This window comes from Rattus norvegicus, chromosome 1 (assembly GCF_036323735.1).
Source record: "Rattus norvegicus strain BN/NHsdMcwi chromosome 1, GRCr8, whole genome shotgun sequence".
Classification (NCBI taxonomy): Eukaryota; Metazoa; Chordata; class Mammalia; order Rodentia; family Muridae; genus Rattus; species Rattus norvegicus.
The window spans coordinates 57,905,551-57,929,689 of record NC_086019.1 but is presented as its reverse complement, the minus strand read 5'-3'; the positions used below and the strand labels follow the sequence as shown (position 1 = coordinate 57,929,689).

General features: G+C 45.7%; 1 long non-coding RNA gene across 1 annotated transcript; it reads left to right on the top strand.

The window, feature by feature from the left end:
* The first annotated feature begins 4,569 nt into the window (after nucleotides 1-4,569).
* On the top strand, nucleotides 4,570-10,025 carry LOC134485007 (uncharacterized). The gene is made up of 2 exons (XR_010062908.1): nucleotides 4,570-5,836; nucleotides 6,299-10,025. It is a non-coding gene; the product is annotated as an uncharacterized LOC134485007 (long non-coding RNA).
* Nucleotides 10,026-24,139: the final 14,114 nt, after the last annotated feature.

Here is a 24,139-nt window from a genome sequence, read left to right as displayed (position 1 = left end):
GGAATCCACGTTCTAGGCTGTCCTGGGGGGAGTCTTATCCTGATGGCCTCTATGTAAAGCTTTGTGAGTGTCTCCCATAACACAAGAATACTTGAGTCACTCTCTGTCAGAAAGGGCATCCTCTGGGATTGGAGGAGTGGAGGCTTGTCCTAATACTCTGTGCATCTGTTGTGCTCAAGCTAGGGAGGTATCTAGACTTATATTGTCCCCCAGGCAAAAGAAGCTCAGGGTGAAAAAATCCAGGTCTGGCAAGCACACAGGTCACCGAGGCGAGTGACCATGTATCCTCTCAAAGAGATAGGTTCAAGGCCAGCCTCCTTAGCCTTTGGCCCATGGTTTACTTCATGTTCCTCAGAGTCTGAATGAGAGGCCACATTCACAGTTACATGAACCAAAATCCAATCATGTAGAGGAAGGTTGAGAACAGCAGTATCTACTTCGTGCATGGACAACATTCTTGGGCCAGCTTCCTGGCCCCACACATAGCTCAGATGGGTCCCTGCAAGACACAATGCCAAAGAAACACAGGAGCAGATTGGCTTGGGGGGTCTACATATGTCTCTGCTTCCTCCTTGCCCATGGCAGGGCTGGCACTTTGGTTTATAGGCTTGGTCCAGGCAGAAGAAATCGCCTTGGAGAATGACAACTCCCAGTGCCTCCTTCTCTTCCAAAGTACTCCTCACCTAATCCTTGCTATATAATCAGGGCACTGGCACGTGGAGAAGGAAGTTCTCCGCAGATCTTTTGCCCCACCTCAGCTGCAGAGAGATCAGGATCAGGGTCATCTGCAGGGGAAATGGTCCGCTGCTCCTAGGAGCCTTGGATTGTGGGGCCGCTGAGCTTTTCTGCTCAGGTTTGAGCCTGTTCTTGGTACATCCCAGCCCTGACTCTTTCAGGCCGATCTCGGTCATCTTACTATCACCAACACACTACTCTAGACATACTTCCTTCAAAACCGAGCCACATTTGGAAGACACACCCCAGGAAAGCAGTCTGCTTTGTGAGACAGTCCTGTGGTCATGTGACCCGTTGGGTGAAAGCTTGGGTGGGTGGGACTCGGCTAGAACTGGACTCACTTAGGTTCTGCCGTGTTTGGGTCAGCTCTTGGGGGAGGACTGCCGTCAGTATGTAGTCTTCATCATATCCCAGGGTCCCCGGGCTGTGGTCTCCATATGCGTGTGCTCCTGTCTGCAGCTATGCAGCTCCTGAAAGTCAGTGTTCACCTCTATCACATGTTCCCAGTCCACACTGCAGTGGTCCTGCCAGCATGAGACACCACTGCCGACCAGAGAGGAAGTCAGTCAGACTGACTGAGTCCTTTCCCCAGTCAGGCCTCTCGGTGGGAGGTAAGAAATTGAGGGAGGCAGTTAATGGCCAGACTGACTGAAGTGCAACCTTCTTTTGACAGCTGAGCCTCTGAAGTAGCAAAAAAAAAAAAAAAGTTCAGGAACGTGTGAGACCGAAGGGCCTTGTCAGAACCGGCTGCTGCAGGTTGGCTGCATCTTGCCACCTTTTCTTACTGACTTTGAAGTGACAAAGCTTGCTTGACCCAGAAACTCAAGTGAAAGAAAATTATCTGCTGTTGCCTGGCACATCTTGGGGCATGAGGGCAGAGGTGGCTGGTTGTGGAAAAAGCACCTGAGGGTGATGGGGCAGATGAACAGGCTCTGCTAACCAGCAGAGCTGATGGGAAAAATTACCTTCATAGTAAACAGGCACCTACCCCAGGCTGGGCTTGTCCAGCCTCCTGGACTCCTAAGTAGACACAAGTGCCCTATGGCTGGACTGAGTCCTAACGCCTTGGGTGTATACTCAAAGAGGCTCATGGGAAGGAGCAAGATGCTATGAAAAAAGCCAGATGCCATTACTTCTTCCTGTGCCTCTCTCTCCCTTCTATCCTACAAATCAATGAGTTCTATGAGAGATTTTGGTTCACATGCATGCTGGATATTATTTAAATCAAGACCAATCTCTCTGTCTCCTCAAATCCATTATGGTGATAAGATTCAGATTTGTTTGTTTGTTTGAGTACACTGTCTCTCTTTAGACACATCAGAAAAGGGCACTGGATTCCATTACATATGGTTGTGAGCCACCATGTGGTTGCTAGGACTTGAACTCAGGACCCCTGCAAGAGCAGTCAGTGTTCTTAACTGCTAAGCCATCTCTCCAGACCAAGATCCAGAATCTTTTACAACACACCTCTGTTTACCATCAGACATTTCACCAAGTGCCACAAGAACACTGCCATGGACACGGGGTGGTGTCCCTGGATGCAGGATACAAGGCCACTTCAAGGAATCCCAGAGGTCACTGGGACAATGAGTGGAAGGAAAGGCCCTTCATACAGAAAGTATTACTCCTGAGGCTAGGGGGCTTGCAGATGGAACTGCCTGGAACATGGGCAGATTCTGTAGACGATCACCTTTGAGGGTCTGGGGTTGTCAGGAAGGTTGCCTGTGTCTTGCCACCTTCCCTTATCCACTTTGAATAGACAAAAGTTTGGTGGTGAGGCAGAACTCATGCTGGTCAGACAGAGGATAAGAGTGAGGACAGTGTGATAAAATACTATCATGTAGCGATTGAAATATGCAGCCTGGTGGCAGGAAGCATGCTCACCAGGCAGCTGATATCACCAACTGCCTAGTTTCAGGGATTTTCCAGTTCCCCAAAGTGAGACTGTACCCACAAAACAGTGGCTTCCCCTTCCCCGACTCCACCCACCTCCCAACCCTGGCCCCCACAGTCCCTTTCTGTTTTTGGGAACTCATTTCAGGAGTCACCACTGGGAATTGCTCTGCTGTGACTTCATTACTTCACGCCCTGTCATGTCTGCAACCCTCCCCTCCCCTTCCCCACGGTGTCATGCCTTGGTGGCTTCCTCTGTTCTTCAGGCTGAACAAAACTCCGCTTGTATGGATGTGGGATTTTAATATCCCAACACTACCTCAAACTTTGTAAAATATGTCCTGGCCATCTTCATTTTCTCAGCTGTCTCCAGTGATTGCAGTCTAGACAGGACAAAGCATCATGGAAATGGTTGTCTGTGCTTGCAAGTGCCCTGGAGGCCCAGAAGAGGAGTTGGGGGAGCATTATACCCTGAGGGGTGCTCCCAAATGCCAGAGCACTGCGACACAACGTGATGTGTTTTCACAGCGAAGGGCAATGCCCTCCTGAATAGGCTTTGGAGCAGGCAGACAGGAGAAAACAATCTTATACCCGTAGCCCGTAGCCGGTGGCCTGACTCTCCCTCAGATGCCAGTTCAGCTGGTATGTTAATTCAGTTTTAGCCCTGGCTCCCTGGAGGCAGCATCAGATGCTGCAGGTCGAGGGTGCAAGCAATGGCGGTTCCTAGCAGTGACCCGTACAGATGAACTAGCTGTGGCCTCACCACCTCTTCACTGCCTTCTGCTTCTTTCCTGGAGCAGATCAGGGAAATCGGCAAGACATAATCGGCACGGGTTAAAGAGGGTTTGGAGAAGTGCACTAGGGTGTAGACTAGGAAGGGGTGGAGCTTCCGCGCCCCTCCCCTCCCACTCCCCGTCTGTAGAGCCTTCCCTAGAGGAGACAAGCCACCATCCCTCTCCTCAGCTTGTCCCTCCCATGTAACGCCGCCACATCCTGAAGCCATTGAGTAACTCCAACCACAGCCATCTCACCCGTATGCATAAGGGTGAGTTTTTCACGGTATCGTGGAATCACGACATTGGGCAACAGATGCAAGGTGCTGCGTTGTTTCTGATTGTGTCACACTGCTCCTGATTTGTATCACGGTGCCTGTGTGCCTGGGTTGTTTTTACTCCACCCTAAAAATAAAAGGACCAAACTGAACCAACCAATCAAAACCTGCTAACAATGTTCAGAAGAAAAAGGAGAGCGTACCATTGTAGTTGTTCAACATGTGGGACTCAGAGAACAATGTCACCCAGGATCCCCCCTCCCCCCAAGCAGGGGATGTTTTCTCATGCTCAACAATTGGATCAAGCTGAAACAAACAGAACATGGAGGCACGGAGTGAGACTTCTGGCTGAGCTCTGTTTCCTGCTGGAGCCGGACCACCTAGGCACACTTCCATGCCTTCTGTCACAAACACAGTGGTCCATAACTGAACACCTACTAAGAGGTAACTAGGCCTGCCAAACACCATCTCTGCCTCCATACCCATCCAGGACTCCCAAGAGTGCACTCTACACTGTTAGTCAGGCGGCTAGCCTAACAGACCTTGTCATAGAACTGGTTGTTCTCTGGGTCCACTGAGTTCTCCCAAACCTAACTGTGGTCTACTTCCCTGAAGGTTTCTTGTGCCCACACTCCCCTCCCCTGCAGAAACAGGGCTCTGCCATTTCTGAATGGGGCTGGACAGAGGACCACAGTCTCGATTCTTTATGTGAGCCTGCCTTTTTTTTCCTCCCAGCATGCCTTTCTCCGTTTACTGTGTTAAATTTCAGAGTGAACAGATTTTCCCCTTTCCCTGCACACGTGCAAAGAGGCTTTCCAGCTCAGTCACATCCACCAATGTCCTCAAGGACAGTAAGAGTCTGGGTGACAGCCAGAACTGGGACTGCCTCCCTCCAGGCTGCAGAGAGAAGACAGAAGCTGTTGAAAAGCAGGGAGCTGGGAAGAAGGAAACAGATGCCTGTCTATCAGACCATGGCTCCCTCCTCCCTGCTAAGATAATGCTTGGAGTGCACGCTGATTTGAGTTTGAGGAGGTGAAGCTAAGAGGGCCTGAGCTGCTGAGGTGAGGTTACACGGACCCATCTCAGAGCTGCAGCTCATCCAGAATAAGACCCAGATGCCCGGGGGATCCATGAACCTGGTAATACGGCTGCCAGAAGCCAGCCTTATGCAGGGAATATAGGTGAAGCCTCTCTATGATGCTGGAGTGTGTGTGTCAGCACTGGGGTGTGTGGTGTGTGCTGCATGTGTGAGGTAACACTGTGGTGTGGTGTGTGTGAGGTAGCATCATGAAAATCGATTGTTCTTTTTCCCCCTTTCGCCCTTAGTGCAGTAGGACTTAAACATAACTAATGACAGAGCACACTGGTTCCACTGACCTACTTAAAAAGACTGATGTTTAAAGAAGAATTTGTCCTAGGGGTAGGGTCTTTGTAACCTGAACATTTGCTGTTTCTCTTCTGCTAATCTGCATCAAATCATTCTGTTATAGCATTGTTTCATATGTACAGTTATATATTATATTATATGTTTATATGGTTTTACACGAATTTAAAAAAAAAAAAAAACTTGATCCCATACAGGGCTGCATCAAAGGGTATCTTGGGAGGTGTCCACCTTCTGCCAGGGTGAAGAGTCACTGTGTTTTGGAGCTTTTCTGGAATTCCCCCCAGAACCTTCTTTCTATCTGGGCTTTGTGATCTGGATAGTACACCTTAGCATCAAAACACGTTCTCTGACTTCACCTGCCTGTCCTCTGCAGTGTCAGCTCCGCACCCTGAAATGACTTTCTTTTTGAAACAGACTGGGTCTGGAATTTGGAGAGTAAATATGGTGAAAAACAATAACTGGATAATACAGTTTTTGTTGGAAACCCAGAAATAAAACTGGCTCTCAGGCAGCTCACAAACTGGCCCTGGGAGATTCCACTGATGCTGTCTGTCAGCCCTGGGCTGGCCCTGCTGTGAGGAGTGGTTTCCTGTGGTGTCCACTTCAAAAGACGGCCTGGCTGCTCACATAGTGGCTGCTGATTAAAGAAACACACTGTCCTTGCTGGGGCCTTCTCCCACACAGCCATGGGCCATCTAACATTCCCTTTCCCTTGTTACTACACAGCCTGTGATCTGTCCAGCCGAGGAGCATCAAGGAGAGCGAGACAGGTCTGTTTCTGTCTGGAAGATGTCCAACGCCAGACAATGGTTCCTTCACCCCATCCTCGAAACTGGGCTCGGGTTACTCCCTGCCCTGGTACCCGGAAATTTATTTTTAGATTAGCCAGGAAGACAGTGTGGGGGAAGGGGAGGGAGGAGGGGAGAAGGCGTGGATCCTGCAGGAGCAAACATTTAAGAACTGGCTCTCAAAGCAGAAAGACGTGCCTGCCCGTTTTTGTTTACTTAGAGTAAGTCTTTCTGTCAGGAAGGGGCCAAGCAAACAATTGATAAATAGACAGTACTCTTCGTCTATCCTCCGGTGCAGGTGGATTCGCAATGAGACAATCAGGGAAATCAGCCAAGCTTTTATTCTCTGTAGGCAGCTCTGGGGTGGAGGTGGGTGGGTGCGCCAAAGCTCCTTGTTGACCTGGAACCTTTTCCCAACCTACTTCTGTCCTGCCCCGCCCCCAGCTCCCACTCCCACCCGGACGACTCTACCATCAACCTGATGTGATCTGCTTCGATGTCTCTCCATTATCTCACACAACTATGTTGCCTGGCTTTGTGTCAAATTGGCAGAAGCTAGAGGGGCAGGCAGGAGGGAGCCTCAGCTGAGAAAATGCAGGACTGTGGGCAAGTCTGTGGAACAGCTTCTTAGTTATTGATGGGGGAGGGCTCAACCCTTTGTGGGCGGGGTCACTCTTGGGCTGGTGGTCCTGGGTTGTATAAGAAAGCAGGCTGAGCAAGCCATGGTGAGCAAACTCTACATCAGCTCCTGCCTCCAGGTTCCTACTCTGTTTTGAGTTATTGCCTTGGCTTCCCTCAATGGACTGATTCCAAATATGTAACCCAAATAAATTCTTTCCTTCTCAACTTGCTTTGGGTCATGGTGTTTCATGACAGCAGTGATAACCTTAAGACACCACCAGTGCCATCAGAGGAAACACACTGCAGTTTTGATAGTTCCGTGGAATTTCATAGGTGAGATCATGTTAGGCGGCAGAAAGCCATAATTAGAATATATTGCATAAAAATTTTATTTTCAATTAAAACGAAAAAGAAAAATCCCCTGGAAGATAACGCATAGCCTTTGTGAGCTTGTGAGGGCCAGCTGCCACACACATGGAGTAGGGTGGTCAGGCCACTGGGATCTGTGACACTTTGTCAATTCAGGCCTACGCCCCTCTTCCCCTCAGGTAAGCTTGGGGACTCTCTGGGGTCATGTAAACTTTCGGAGTGTATGACATTTGGACGATGTCCCTCTGAAGTGTCCTGGGAGTTCCTGAAATGTTAGGTAGATTTGAAACATTCGAAAACAATTTATGTTGTCATTCCTTGATCCCTGTGTAGTTTAATTCCCAATTATTAAAAAAATAAATTATTTAGATTTTTTATGTGTATGAGTGCTCGGCCTGCATTTTGGTACATGTGCCACGTCGTGTCTGGGGCCTATAAAGTCAGAAGAGGGTGCTATGTATGGAAGTGTAAGGGTGTTACCCAGCTTACTTAGTAGCTGTTCATCTCAAAGTAGAATCCTCTGTCTTTGCTTCAGCATTTCTGGGAGACAGGAGGACTTCCATAGCACCCAGAGAATGAGAAAGGAGTTCTGATTACCTCTTGCACACCGCACAGCTCATCTGCCTGGCAAGCTGCTCTTGTTTTTATGTGAGCCTGTGTGAGACTATTTTAAGCGGATGTTGCACGGTGTCACTAATTGTCTCCGTCCATATTAAGCACCTACCCATATTGTTGTGACTGGGGTGTCAGTCGGTGTACTCTTTGTCATTCAACTTGGGGCCTCATCCATCTGGAGCAGGCAGGCACCTGCTACACTGTAACCTGTTATTAGTGGGAGCAAATATATGTAAACAGAAACACACACACTCTCACTCCTTGCTATTCTGGACCTCCTGTTTCTTGGGAACAAGTGGACTTGAGAACAAGAGGCCTTGCCCTATACTGAGTTATTCCCAGGTAAACTCAAAGGATTGATGGAATTATACACTGTAGAAATGGCTTCTGAGGAACGTTCTGCAGTCATGGGTCAGTTAGGAAATACACACACACACACACACACACACACACACACACACACACACACACACAGTGTTTTCTCTCTCTGAACTCATTGGCCTTGTTCTTCTTGGGGTCTCCTCTCCACACAGGCCACATTGATGGTGGGAGGCTCTGCTCTGCATATGTCTTGGCTGCAGGAACTCTGTCTCCTTGGCTCTTCTGTCTGCTGGAGCACTTACAGACACATCCTCTCTGGCAAGTGCCCAAGGTCACCTGTTCCTATAAGGAATCTTTTTTTTTCACACCTTAAGTGTTTTATTTAATTTCAGTTGCTGAAAACCACAGAAAGCCTCTGCTGTCTGCTGACTGTCCCAATAACAATCTAGAGCAGCAGTGGTCCCTCCCTTTTCCCCTCCCCCTTCTTTCCTGTCTCCTCCTTCCCTTCCCTCATCTCCCTCCTTCCTTCCTTCTTCCCCCAGTTGTTCATCCTTTCTCCATTTTCACTCTTGCTGTTAGAGCAGTGCTTACCTCTAACAGTTTCTGCACCCTATGGTGGGTGTACAGATGGCCGTGTGTGTGTGTGTGTGTGTGTGTGTGTGTGTGTGTGTGTGTGTCACGGCTCTGTGAGCTCATGTCTTACCCCAGCTGCACAGGACCTATTTCAGTGCCAATTAATTCTAGCGTAACTAACATATGCTTCACGGTACTCTCGTTTCCGACAGAATATATAACTCGCTGGAGGACATTGTGAGAAAGCATCATTTAAAATATCTGGGCAGCTTTGATTCAGTACATTTGCTTGATTGGGTTACACTAGGCTTCCCACAATTAGCTAAAACAATACATAAAACAATAAAGGGAACTGGTGAAAGTTTCATTGCAGAGTGGTCTAATGGTCGTGATAACAGCTATTAGCTCTGACGTTGTGTTACATTTGGTTAGAGTAGATGGCCTCATTCGATCCCTTCCAGGAGAAGAAGGGGAAGGGCACAGAGAGGCCATACGGCACACCAAGTATCATTTGGTAATTGGATTAGCCCCCTCGTCTCTCAGCTTGATCTCTGAACGTCTCTGTTCAGGCCATTGAAGAATGGTCACTTAAAGTGACTTTGCCTAATGTGAGCACCAGCATTTAAAACAAACAGCGACAGCAGTCTACGGAGACATTGGTTTATGAAGTTAGAAGGCTTGGAGCAAATTTACTTTCTCACATAAGGAACATAACTAAGTACCTTTTGCAGTTCCAAGAAGAAAGGAGAGTGGATTGTGTGTGTGTGTGTGTGTGTGTGTGTGTGTGTGTGTGTGTGCATGTGTTTGTGTATAGGTGTGTGTGTTTGTGCTGTGTGTTTGTGCATATATTTGTGTATAAGTGTGTGTCTGTGTGTATGTCTGTGCATGTGTATGTGTGTACGTTTGTGTACACATGCATGTGGACGTTTGTGTGTAGGTGTGCATATCTGTGTGTGTATGTGTCCATATGTGTGTATGTGATTGTGTGTGCATACATGCATTTATGTGAGTAGGTGTGTGTAATGTGTGTGTACCTGTGTGCATGTGTGTGTGTGCGCATGATTGTGTGTGGGGCTTTTCTGTATGAATTTTTGTCTTGCATTTGGCATCCACCTTGCTTTTTGAGACAGAGTCTGTCATTGGGACCTGGGGATTATCAAGGAGGCTAAGTTGGCTGGCCAGTGAGCCCCAGGGAGATAGATGTCTGTCTCTATCTCCCTGTTGCTGGGATTGTAAGTGTGTGCTACCAGATGCGGCCCTTTACGTGGCTCTGGGGACTGACCTCAGGTTCTCAAGCTGACTCAGCCTCACCTAGGAAGGTTTTGCTGGTGCTGCATCGTTTCCTAGAGGCCTCTCTCACTCGAAGATGATTCTCTGGCGTGGGTGTGAGTTTGTTGATCTACTCTTCTCCCAGGTACCATTTGAGTCTGTCCTCTAAAGTGTAGGTGCAGGGTTGGGGATTTAGCTCAGTGGTAGAGCGCTTGCCTAGGAAGTGCAAGGCCCTGGGTTCGGTCCCCAGCTCTGAAAAAAAGAGCCAAAAAAAAAAAAAAAATACAGTAAAGTGTAGGTGCGCCATGTGTAGGTGCATCAGAGTGTGACAGCTTTCCATTTTAGTTCATTAAGTGGGATGCTACAGCCTCCCAGGTGTGTGTGTGTGTGTGTGTGTGTGTGTGTGTGAATGTGTTCATGCACATGCATGTATATGTTTATTGCTATCTATTCAAACGCCTAACCTCCATCAGTCCACAGGTAACTACGGGAAGCAGATCCTGCCCCTTTTCCTGGCCCCACACTTTGAGTTTGGTCATGTGACTTGCTATGGCCAATGAAGTACTTTGTAGCTGTTTATCATCTCATGTTTTCACTGACCCCCGAGAAAAGCCCAGGTCCTAGGAGGAAGAGAGGTAGCAGGTGACCCAATATCTTTTTTTTTTTTTTAAGATTTATTCATTTTATTATATATATAAGTACACTGTAGCTGTCTTCAGATACACCAGAAGAGGGCATTGGATCTCTTTATAGATGGTTGTGAGCCACCATGTGGTTGCTGGGAATTGAACTCAGGACCTCTGGAAGAGCAGTCGGATGCTCTTAACCGCTGAGCCATCTCTCCAGCCCCCATGACCCAATATCTTAACACTAGGTCCATCTCAGCACACAGCCACCACTCAAGCCCAGGTTGACCAGCGAAATTGGGGCTGAGTGTTAAAAGTGTTCTCACATGACATCATGAACCACACTTGCTGCAGTGGCAGCTGAGATGAGTATTGACCAGCAAAAGTGGCCATATCAGACAGGGACAGACATCAGCCTTAATGAGGCGGTAACTGTCATTACCTAGGGATTTCTTGGTTCCTTTTTTTTTTTTTTTTTTTTTTCAGAGCTGGGGAGGGATTTCTTTCTCAGGAACAGCTGTGCTGCAGTCGTGATGACATCTTCTGACTTATGGGGACTCTGGCAGCACATAGTTTGCAGAAGTATACCTCACAGGATCAAGCTCCACCCGGCCAGGGCAGCAGGTTTATCTGGAGGCTGGACTTTGAGTTAGCTCAGCCTGTGAATTAGGTACATTAGAGACCTTTGGTCTCCTACATTTTGGGGTGCACTTTGTATCTGATCAGTTTCCAAAGCAAGGAGCACATACACAGACAGACAGACACAGACAAGTACACACAGAGACACTGTGATGGTTTGTATATTCTTGGCCCACGGAGTGGCACTATTAGAAGGTGTGGCCTTGTTGGAGGAAGTGTGTCACTGTGGGGGTGGGCTTGGAGACCCTCCTCCTAGCTGCTTGAAGATGCTCAGTCTGCTCCTGGTTTCTTTCCGGTGAAGATATAGAACTCAGCTCCTCCTGCACCATGCCTGCCTGGGGGCTGCAATGCTGCCATGCTCCTGTCTTGATGATAATGGACAACCTCTGAACCTGTAAGTCAGCCCCAATTAAATGTTGTCCTTTATAAAACTTACATTGGTCATGGTGTCTGTTCACAGCACTAAGACCCTAACTAAAACAGAAGTTGGTACCAGGGACTGGGGCATTGCTGTGATAGGCCTGACCATCCTTTTGTTTGGAAGAATGTGGATTTTGGGACTTTGGATTTGGAAAGCAGTGGAATGCTTTAAATGGGGCTTAATGGGCTATTTTAGTAGGAATGCAAAAGTCTTTTTTTTTTTTACTAAGAGTGATTTGAATTATGCAGGCTTGCCTAAGAGATTTCAGAGAAGAATTTCTGTATGTGCTGTAAAGACTGCTTTTGCAGTATTTTGGTGAAGAATGTGGCTGTTTTTTGCTCTTGTCTGAAGAGTCAGCCTGAGGCTAAGGTGAAAAAGACTCAGATTAATTGCATTGACAAAGGAAGTCTCAGAAATGCCCATCATCGATTGTATTCTCTGGTTAAGTCTCATGAAGAGCAGTTTAATGAAAAAAGGGGAGTTGAGAAAGGAAAAATATAAAATATATGGTTTGAGTATTAAAGGAACACCAGGAAGTGAAATGGAGCTGAATCCTGTGCTGGAGAATATTAAATTGAATTAAGGGAGTGATAACCTCAAGGCAAGATCCCACCCAGCTAAACTAGCTCCAGGCAACTTAGTACAAACCTTTAATCCCAGGAGACAGGCATGCAGATCTCTAAACTCAAAGTCAACATGCAGAGCAAGATCCAGGACAGCTAAGCTTAGGCAGTGAAGGAGTTGGAAAAGAGGAAGCTAGTGATAATGTAATGGAACAAGGGGGCCATGTTCCAGCTCCTGCAAGCAGCAGAACTCAGCAGCTTCAGCCATGCGTCTCTGGCTTTATATTCAAGAGGAGAGGGAGACCACTGGGACAATTGATGCTGGTTACCTGGAGCTAAGAAAGAGATCAGTATCACTGAGGTGAAATCTTCTGGGAAGTGTTATTTGAGAGCTGTGTTCCAGAGATGCCAAGGTTGTACCTTTTGTTGTGACTGGACTTGGTAATGTGTAAGAGTCACCCAGGTGGTACTGGTTTTGAAGGCATGAAGGGGTCATGAAAAGCAGCTGAGGCTTGGCACTGTGAGAGGCCATGGAAGGCCATTGCTGAAGGTGCACCCTCAGTTAAAACTGATGGCCCAGGACTGAAGGGGCCAGGCAAAGGAGTTGAGGCTTGGCACCATGAAGAGGGCTTAGGAGAAGTTATTGGTGAAGCCTAGATATAAAGGAAGACCCCAGTGTATTGGAGACACCAGTACCATGGGATGATCACCAAGAACAACATTAACAGTGTAGTGTGGATCAACCTGAAGTTAAACTGCTGCAGAGGGCAGAGCTGGAGAAGTGAAATCAGCCCTGTGGAGGATTATGTGTGGATCCCAGACATTGAAACAAGCTGTAACATTGAAGCTGCCTGGAGAACCAAAGATGTTAAAGAAGCCAGAGTCTCTGGCCATCTGCTGAGGAAAGCTGCTAACAGGGAGTGGAACCAGCTCAGGAGAAACAAGTTTGTTGCAGTCAACAAAGATGAAAAAGGAGATGGGAATCTGAAGACCACTCTGACATCAGACATGGAGATGGTAGTTTGAAGTTTGCCCAGCCTATTGCCTGTCTTAATTCGGGGATTACAGTTATTAGATGGATCTTGGAAGAGACTTTGAACTTTGGACTTTTAACATTGTTGATACTGCTATAGACTATGGGGACTTTGGAAGTTGAACTAAATGTACTTATTGTACTATGTTTAGTTATAGCCTCCATAGACTCATGTGTTTAAACAAGCCTATGGAGGCCGGGGTGTGGAATGTGATGGTTTGCATATGCTTGGCCCAGGGAGTGGTACTATTAGAAGGTGTGGCCTTGTTGGAGGAAGTGTGTCACTGTGGGGGCGGGCTTGGAGACCCTCCTCCTAGCTGCCTGGGGATGCTCAGTCTGTTCCTGGCTTTCTTTGGGTGAAGTTGTAGAACTCAGCTCCTCCTGCACGATGCCTACCTGGATGCTGCCATGCTCCTGCCTTGATGATAATGGACTGAACCTCTGAACCTGTAAGCCAGCCCCAATTAAATGTTGTCCTTTATAAAACTTATATTGGTCATGGTGTCTGTTCACAGCAATAAGACCCTAACTAAGACAGACATAGACATAGACACGTATGCACATATACACAAACACACACACACATGTACACACTCAGATACACGTATACAGTCACAGGCAAACACACACAGACATAGATACACACAAACACAGACACACATATATACATGTACACACACGTATATGTACACAGAGGGACACATATACAGACACACATATACACACACACACAGCTTCTCCAAGGCCCTGCAGGAATTCTCTGCCTAAGCAAGGACAGAAATAGCATTGGATGCTACAAAAAAGGAGGTAGAGCTCCTTTTCAGAATAAATCATTCAGGTTTGAAGAACCATCTTAGGGGTTGGCATGGTTTAACTTCCTCCCAAGGAGAACATCAGGTCTCCAATATCCGGCTAATGAGACCTGAGGCATAAGAAGAGGCCAGTTTCTGGGAGCTACTCCCTACGAGTGAAACTGTCCAACTGCTGGCCTCCAATTGGACAGAGGAGAGGCCCAGGTGCCCTAGCTCCCTCTTTGAGGGCAGTCTTGGCAGGACTCCCTCAGCAGGACAGCAAGCATCCCCATGGAGGGTTACTCACACCAGTGTTGTGAAGGTCTGTGAGGTTCTAAGGCAGGATGTTTGTGAATAAAGGAGAGGCTGGAATGCAGGAAATAGAAGATATGGAAGTGTGTGAGGGCACCAGGCCACAGGGACCTGACTGCGAGACAACGGCCAAGATGCAAATAAAAATTGCAGAGGAAGTTTTGTGGCTTTAGGCAAGTTTGATATATTTGCTATTATTTAAGACTGTGGCTCGGGGGCTCCCAGAAAAGGCGGCGCAGAACCTCCTGGTTGCCGCCCTCATGGAGAGCTCAAAAGCAACTCCCTATGAGCAAACTTGAGCTGTGGGACCACAGGTAAGACCAACTTTTCTGCTCCAAGCCACCTCCCTGGTGGTCTAAGGACACAGAGAGGTAAAATTCCTCTGGGACCGACACTTCTGGTTTTTAGCTGGAGTCCCAACCTCTCTGATCCCAGCCCCGCAGTTCACTGCTCCCAAACCCCTTGGGAGAGAGAGCTCACCAGCCAGACAGGTGGGCACTCCTGAGACTGCAGAGTGGGAGAGACCACCAACACTGCCCACCCCTGCCCACATCCCTGGACCAAGAGGAAACTGTATACCACCTCTGGGAACTGGAAGATAGGGGCACTGGAGCTGCAGATCCCCTGAGCTCCAGACACCGCCCAGACCTGAAGGGACCTGATCAACAGTTCTCTGCACCCAAATCCCATGGGAGGGAGAGCTAAACCTTCAGAGAGGCAGACAAGCCTGGGAAGCCAGAAGAGACTACACTCTGCCCACATTTCTGACTCCAGAGAAAAACACCTAACGCCATCTGGGACCCCAGTGCACAGGGGCTCCCGGAAAAGGTGGCACAGTCCCTCCTGGTTGCTACCCTCACAGAGAACTCAAAAGCAGTCCCCCACAAGAAACTTGAGCCGCTGGACCACAGGTAAGACCAACTTTTCTGCTCCAAGCAACCTGCCTGGTGGACTCAGGACACAGGCCCACAGGAACAACCGAAGACCAGTAGACAGGAAAGACTACACGCCCGAAAGCAGAACACTCTGTTCCCATAACTGGCTGAAAGAAAACAGGAAAACAGGTCTACAGCACTCCTGACACACAGGCCTATAGGACGGTCTAGCCACTGTCAGAAATAGCAGAACAAAGTAACACCAGAGACAATCTGATGGCGAGAGGCAAGTGTAGGAACCCAAGCAACAGAAACCAAGACTACATGGCATCATCGGAGCCCAATTCTCCCACCAAAGCAAACACTGAATATCCAAACACACCAGAAAAGCAAGATCTAGATTTAAAATCACATTTGATCATGATGATGGAGGACTTCAAGAAAGACATAAAGAACTCCCTTAGAGAAACGGAGGAAAACATAAATAAACAAGTAGAAGCCTATAGAGAGGCACCACATAAATCCTTGAAAGAATTCCAGGAAAACACAATCAAACAGGTGAAGAAATTAAAATGGAAATAGAAGCAATGAAGAAAGAACACAGGGAAACAACCCTGGATATAGAAAACCAAAGGAAGAGACAAGGAGCCGTAGATACAAGCATCACCAACAGAATACAAGAGATAGAAGAGAGAATCTCAGGAGCAGAAGATTCCATAGAAATCATCGACTCGACTGTCAAAGATAATGTAAAGCAGAAAAAGCTACTGGTCCAAAACATACAGGAAATCCAGGACTCAATGAGAAGATCAAACCTAAGGATAATAGGTATAGAAGAGAGTAAAAACCCCCAGCTCAAAGGACCAGTAAATACCTTCAACAAAATCATAGAAGAAAACTTCCCTAACCTAAAAAAAGAGATACCCGTAAGCATACAAGAAGTCTACAGAAGTCCAAATAGATTGGACCAGAAAAGAAACACCTCCCGTCACATAATAGTCAAAACACCAAATGGACAAAATAAAGAAAGAATATTAAAAGCAGTAAGGGAAAAAGGTCAAGTAACATATAAAGGCAGACCTATCAGAATCACACCAGACTTTTCGCCAGAGACTATGAAAGCCAGAAGATCCTGGACAGATGTCATACAGACCCTAAGAGAACACAAATGCCAGCCCAGGTTACTGTATCCTGCAAAACTCTCAATTAACATAGATGGAGAAACCAAGATATTCCATGACAAAACCAAATTTACACAATATCTTTCTATAAATCCAGAGCTACAAAGGATAATAAATGGTAAAGCCCAACATAAGGAGGCAAGCTATACCCTAGAAAAAGCAAGAAACTAATCGTCTTGGCAACAAAACAAAGAGAAGAAAAGCACACAAACATAATCTCACATCCAAATATGAATATAACAGGAAAAAATAATCACTATTCCTTAATATCTCTCAACATCAGTGATCTCAACTCCCCAATAAAAAGACATAGATTAACAAACTGGATATGCAATGAGGACCCTGCATTCTGCTGCCTACAGGAAACACACCTCAGAGACAAAGACAGACACTACCTCAGATGAAAGGCTGGAAAACAACTTTCCAAGCAAATGGTCAGAAGAAGCAAGCTGGAGCCATACTAATATCGAATAAAATCGATTTTCAACTACAAGTCATCAAAAAAGATAAGGAAGGACACTTCATATTCATCAAAGGAAAAATCCACCAAGATGAACTCTCAATCCTAAATATCTATGCTGCAAATACACCGGCACCTACATACATAAAAGAAACCTTACTAAAGCTCAAAACACACATTGCACCTCACACAATAATAGTAGGAGATTTCAACACCCCACTCTCATCAATGGACAGGTCATGGAAACAGAAGTTAAACAGAGACATAGACAGACTAAGAGAAGTCATGAACCAAATGGACTTAACAGATATTTATAGAACATCCTATCCTAAAGCAATAGGATATACATTCTTCTCACCACCTCATGGTACTTTCTCCAAAATTGACCATATAATTGGTCATAAAACAGGCCTCAACAAATACAGAAATATAGAAATAATCCCATGTGTGCTATCAGACCACCAGGGCCTAAAGCTGGTCTTCGATAACAATGAGGGAAGAATGCCCACATATACCTGGAAGTTGAACAATGCTCTACTCAATGATAACCTGGTCAAGGAAGAAATAAAGAAAGAAATTAAAGACTTCTTAGAATTTAATGAAAATGAAGGTACAACATACCCAAAACTTGTGGGACACAATGAAAGCTGTGCTAAGAGGAAAACTCATAGCTCTGAGTGCCTGCAGAAAGAAACAGGAGAGAGCATATGACACCAGCTTGACAGCACACCTAAAAGCTCTAGAACAAAAAGAAGCAAATACACCCAGGAAGAGTAGAAGGCAGGAAATAATCAAACTCAGAGCTGAAATCAACCAAGTAGAAACAAAAAGGACCATAGAAAGAATCAAGAGAACCAAAAGTTGGTTCTTTGAGAAAATCAACAAGATAGATAAACCCTTAGCCAGACTAACGAGAGGACACAGAGACTGTATACAAATTAACAAAATCAGAAATGAAAAAGGAGACATAATTACGGAATCAGAGGAAATTCAAAAAATCATCAGATCCTACTACAAAAGCCTATATTCAACAAAACATGAAAATCTGCAGGAAATGGACAATTTCCTAGACAGATACCAGGTACCGAAGTTAAATCAGGAACCGATAAACCATTTAAACAACCCCATAACTCCTAACGAAATGGAAGCAGTCATTAAAGGTCTCCCAACCAAAAAGAGCCCAGGTCCAGACGGGTTTAGTGCAGAATTCTATCAGACCTTCATAGAAGACCTCATACCAATACTATTCAAACTATTCCACAAAATTGAGACAGATGGAGCACTACCAAATTCCTTATATGAAGCCACAATGACTCTTATACCTAAACCACACAAAGACACAACAAAGAAAGAGAATTTCAGACCAATTTCCCATATGAATATCGACGCAAAAATACTCAATAAAATTCTGGCAAACCGAATCCAAGAGCACATCAAAACAATCATCCACCATGATCAAGTAGGCTTCATCCCAGGCATGCAGGGATGGTTTAATATACGGAAAACCATCAACGTGATCCATTATATAAACAAACTGAAAGAACAGAACCACATGATCATTTCATTAGATGCTGAGAAAGCATTTGGCAAAATTCAACACCCCTTCATGATAAAAGTCTGGGAAACAATAGGAATCCAAGGCCCATACCTAAACACAGTAAAAGCCATACACAGCAAACCAGTCGCTAACATTAAACTAAATGGAGAGAAACTTGACACAATCCCACTAAAATCAGGGACTAGACAAGGCTGCCCACTCTCTCCCTGCTTATTCAATATAGTTCTTGAAGTTCTAGCCAGAGCAATCAGACAACAAAAGGAGTTCAAGGTGATATAGATTGGAAAAGTAGAGGTCAAAATATCACTATTTACAGATGATACTATAGTATATTTAAGTGATTCCAAAAGTTCCACCAGAGAACTACTAAAGCTGATAAACAACTTCAGCAAAGTGGCTCGATATAAAATTAACTCAAATAAATCAGTAGCCTTCCTCTACACAAAAGAGAAACAAGCCGAGAAAGAAATTAGGGAAATGACACCCTTCATAATAGACCCAAATAATATAAAATACCTCGGTGTGACTTTAACCAAGCAAGTAAAAGATCTGTACAATAAGAACTTCAAGACTCTGAAGAAAGAAATTGAAGAAGACCTCAGAAGATGGAAAGATCTCCCATACTCACTGATTGGCAGGATTAATATGTAAAAATGGCCATTTTACCAAAAGCGATCTACAGATTCAATGCAATGCACATCAAAATACCAATCCAATTCTTCAAAGAGTTAGACAGAACAATTTGCAAATTCATCTGGAATAACAAAAAACCCAGGATAGCTAAAACTATCCTCAACAACAAAAGGACTTCTGTGGGAATCACTATCCCTGATCTCAAGCAGTATTACAGAGCAATAGTGATAAAAACTGCATGGTATTGGTGCAGAGACAGACAGATAGACCAATGGAATAGAATTGAAGACCCAGAAGTGAACCCACACAACTATGGTCACTTGATTTTTGACAAAGGAGTCAAAACCATCAAATGGAAAAAAGATAGCCTTTTCAGCAAATGGTGCTGGTTCAACTGGAGGTCAACATGTAGAAGAATGCAGATCAATCCATGCTTATCACCCTGTACAAAGCTTAAGTTCCAAGTGGATCAAGGACCTCCACATCAAACCAGATACACTCAAAGTAACAGAAGAAAAAGTGGGGAAGCGTCTCAAACACATGGGCGCTGGAGAAATTTTCCTGAACAAAACACCAATGGCTTATGCTCTAAGATCAAGAATCGACAAATGGGACCTCATAAAACTGCAAAGCTTCTGTAAGGCAAAGGACACTGTGGTTAGGACAAAATGACAACCAACAGATTGGGAAAAGATCTTTACTAACCCTACAACAGATAGAGGGCTTATATCCAAAATATACAAAGAACTCAAGAAGTTAGACCGCAGGGAGACAAATAACCCTATTAAAAAATGGGGTTCAGAGCTAAACAAAGAATTCACAGCTGAGGAATGCCGAATGGCTGAGAAACACCTAAGAAATGTTCAACATCTTTAGTCATAAGGGAAATGCAAATCAAAACAACCCTGAGATTTCACATCACACCAGTTAGAATGGCTAAGATCAAAAACTCAGGTGACAGCAAATGCTGGTGAGGATGTGGAGAAAGAGGAACACTCTTCCATTGTTGGTGGGATTGCGGACTGGTACAACCATTCTGGAAATCAGTCTTCAGGTTCCTCAGAAAATTGGACATTGACCTACCTGAGGACCCAGGTATACCTCTCTTGGGCATATACCCAAAAGATACCCCAACATATTACAAAGACACATGCTCCACTATGTTCATAGCAGCTTTATTTATAATAGCGAGAAGCTGGAAAGAACCCAGATGCCCTTCAACAGAGGAATGGATACAGAAAATGTGGTACATCTACACAATGGAATATTACTCAGCTATCAAAAACAATGACTTTATGAAATTCATAGGCAAATGGATGGAACTGGAAAATATCATCTTGAGTGAGGTAACCCAATCACAGAAAAACACACATGGTATGCACTCATTGATAAGTGGCTATTAGCCCAAATGCTTGAATTGCCCTACATGCACAGAACACATGAAACTCAAGACGGATGATCAAAATGTGAATGCTTCACTCCTTCTTTAAATGAGGAAAAAGAATACCCTTGGCAGGGAAGGGAGAGGCAAAGATTAAAACAGAGACTTAAGGAACACCCATTCAGAGCCTGCCCCACATGTGGCCCATACATATACAGCCACCCAATTAGACAAGATGGATGAATCAAAGAAGTGCAGGTCGACAGGAACCGGATGTAGATCTCTCCTGAGAGACACAGCCAGAATACAGCAAATACAGAGGCGAATGCCAGCAGCAAACCACTGAACTGAGAATAGGACCCCCGTTGAAGGAATCTGAGAAAGGACTGGAAGAGCTTTAAGGGGCTCGGGACCCCATATGAACAACAATGCCAAGCAACCAGAGCTTTCAGGGACTAAGCCACTACCCAAAGACTATACATGGACTGACCCTGGGCTCCAACCTCATAGATAGTTATGAATAGCCTAGTAAGAGCACCAGTAGAAGGGGAAGCCCTTGGTCCTGCCAAGACTGCACCCCCAGTGAACGGGATTGTTGGGGGGAGGGTGGTAATGGGGGGAGGATGGGGAGGAGAACACCAATATAGAAGGGGAGGGGGCGGGGTTAAGGGGATGTTGGCTGGGAAACTGGGAAAGGGAATAACAATCGAAATGTAAATAAGACATACTCAAGTTAATAAAATTAAAAAAAAAAAAAAAGACTGTGACTGAAAGCCATAAACAACTTGACAAGTGAAGCTAAGATCCACTGGCCAAGTAGTGTAGAGGTGAGGAGCACAGGGGAGGTCCTGAGGCCCAGGGTGGGGAATGCTACTTCCTGTGTGGGTGGGATTGGGGCTAAGGTACCCAGTCTGCTTAAGAGCAGAACCTTGAGTTCTCTCTATGGGGTATGAGGAGAAGGATTCCTAAAGAAAAACCTGTGCAAAGTTTTGTAGTAGAAGCAGTGTCACAGTCATCCCTGTTCTGTCAGCCAAGCAGTGAGAAGAAGGACCCTTACAACCTCGCTCCCTTAGCCACAGACTAAATAAATTTGCTGGTCTATGAGAGCTGCCTGTTCTCAATGACAAACCATGGTGTAGGCATAAATGTTTTGCAACCTACCTTTAATAAGGGTTCAACCCCTCTAGCCCACCACCTCTAGTGGAAGAGAAAAATTATTAGGGTATGGGGGAAGTGAATCTGTTCAGCAATAATTCTTTGGGAGTGAGCTCAATCTTCTCGGGCAGCAGTTCAGTCCAGTAGCAAACACCAAATATGAGTCGGCAGCTGCAGACCAGTCGTCTCAGCAGTCGGACACCAGGCAGCTGTAGTTCAATCCTGAAGAAACTGCCAGGCTCACTAACTGGCCTGAGGTGAGGCAGCAGAAGCTAAAAGTGGCCGCAGGAATCTCATGAGGAGTTCTTGGGTGAGTTTCTCTCCGTGGTGGCATCATCACAAGTTGAGCTCAACAACACTGTGTAAGGTGAACCAATACATGGGTGTCCTTAGCAAAGAATAGTGAGGTAGAGCAAACCAAATCTATGCTCAGTGCTGGTCTCCCACTATTTGTGGGGTCATATTTATACTCCTTCATCCTGGGTCCTTTCACGTATTTGTTATATCAAAACATCCTTTCATCTGTGTGCCCCAGCAAACCATTATTTGACGTAACTTTCCAAAGAACTAGAAGCTTGTATTTCAACATGCCAGCTGTGGTATTCTCCCAGATAGAACCAACCAGTCCCAAGAGCAGTCCAGTATAGGCCAAAAGCTGTTAGATCCCAATCTAAATCGAAAAACAGCCTTTATTTACACATATGTAGACTATGTGACTTAGTCAATGTTCTATTGCTGTGAAGGGACTCCATGACCATAGCAACTCTTCCAAAGGGGCTGGCTTACAGTTTCAGGTTTAGTTCAATATCATCATGTCAAGGAGCATACATGGCAGCACACACGCAGACATGGTGCTAGAGAGACAGATTTTAAAAAAAATCTTTTTTTTAAAGATTTATTTATTTGTTATGTATATGAGTACAGTGTAGCTGTATGCAGACACACCAGAAAAGGGCATCAGATCCCATTTCCGATAGTTGTGAGCCACCATGTGGTTGCTGGGATTTGAACTCAGGACCTCTGGAAGAGCAGTCAGTGCTCTTAACCACTGAGCCATCTCCCTAGCCCCTATGGAACCATTCTTATTCAAACCACCACACTATGTTATATCTTTAATACAGTAATGGCAAACAACACCTTAATGTGAACATACAAGCCCAGATTCAGTGCCTCTCTCTCTCTCTCTCTCTCTCTCTCTCTCTCTCTCTCTCTCTTTTTTCCCTGAGGACTGAACCCAGGGCCTTGTGCTTGCTAGGCAAGTGCTCTACCACTGAGCTAAATCCTCAACCAGTGCATATCTTTCTACATGTCTCTCTCTCTCTCTCTCTCTCTCTCTCTCTCTCTCTCTCACACACACACACACACACACACACACACAGACACTGACACACACGCACACACACACACATACACAATACACACATACACAAACACACACATGCACATATAAGCTCATATACATACACATGTATACAAACACACAGGAACACATATACGTATGTATACACACATGTACACATGTATAAACAGATACATACACATTCACATATGTATACATATACACATACACACATGCACATGTCTACATATACACACATGCACATTCACACATATACACATGTATACACATATACACATGTATACATACATACACACACACACACACAGACACACACACACACACACACAAACTGGAATTTGCAGCAGGTTTTGACCTTTAGGCTGGAGTCGCTGGGAAAAGGCCTCAGAGGGTCACCAAACTAATGACTGACATGGGTGGGTTTTTTTCCTCATATTTTAATGATTCAGTATATTTTTTGCAAGAGGATGCAACTCTAAAATCTGTGGTTTTCAGAGAGGGGGAGTGAGGTGCACCCCTGTTTGGGCAAAGATGCACACTGGTATCTCTGCTGCCTTTCTAGAGTCTGACTCAGAGCTTCTCTGACTAGGGAAAGGTGCTGCCTGGCCCACCTTGGTGTCTTTCCTAGGCCAAAGCTTTACATGACGAAGTGGCTGGCAGGTATACCTCAGGCACCAAGATGTTCACCATCCATTATCACAAGAGAACTGAGATAAAAGCCACCTTGAAGGCTGGGAAATTCAGCTGTTACCATGGCACCCAGTGGCTTGGTGGCATTTCTCCTGTTGTGATGCTGTGACAGCATGCTCCCATTCCGAGAATTCATCTCCGTGCCTTGGAGCTGAGACCTCTCCTCAGCCGCCTGCCACAACATTCCATAAAGAAGGTCACCCTGAGCAGCTTCATGGTGGGAAAAGAGTCTGGAGATGCAGAGAGAAACATGGGTGGTGAGTGGGCCCTGGCTCTGGGCATGACCCATTGTACGCCTTGTCTTTGTGTGTGTGTGTGCACGTGCACACCCTTCCTAAGAGATGGTAACAGTGCTCTCCTGATGTGACACGCTGTCTGAAAGCTGCATTGGGGAATGGCAGAGGGAGGTAAAGTGTCTGCCACACAAACATGAGGATCCAAGTTAGAACCCTATCCCATGGAGTTGGGAGTACAGGTGTGTGCTTGTAAGCCAGGAGACAGAGACAGGATCCCTGGGGCTGACTGCTAGCCACTCCAGCAGAATCACTGAGCCCTCTGGGTCCCAATGAGAGACCCTGCTCCAAAGAGCAAGGTGAACAGAACCTGGAAAGCAATACTTAAGGTTAACGTGCTGCTGGTTCCCGTAATGCTCTCCTTCCTTCCTTTCAAGAATATGCGCTCTTCATACACACATGCACATGCACACACATATATACACACATACACACATGTATACATACACATACACACACACACACACACACACACACACACACACACGTACGGATTGTGAAAGATTCAGATGAGAGCCATGAAAGGACACCCTGTTTCTCACCAGA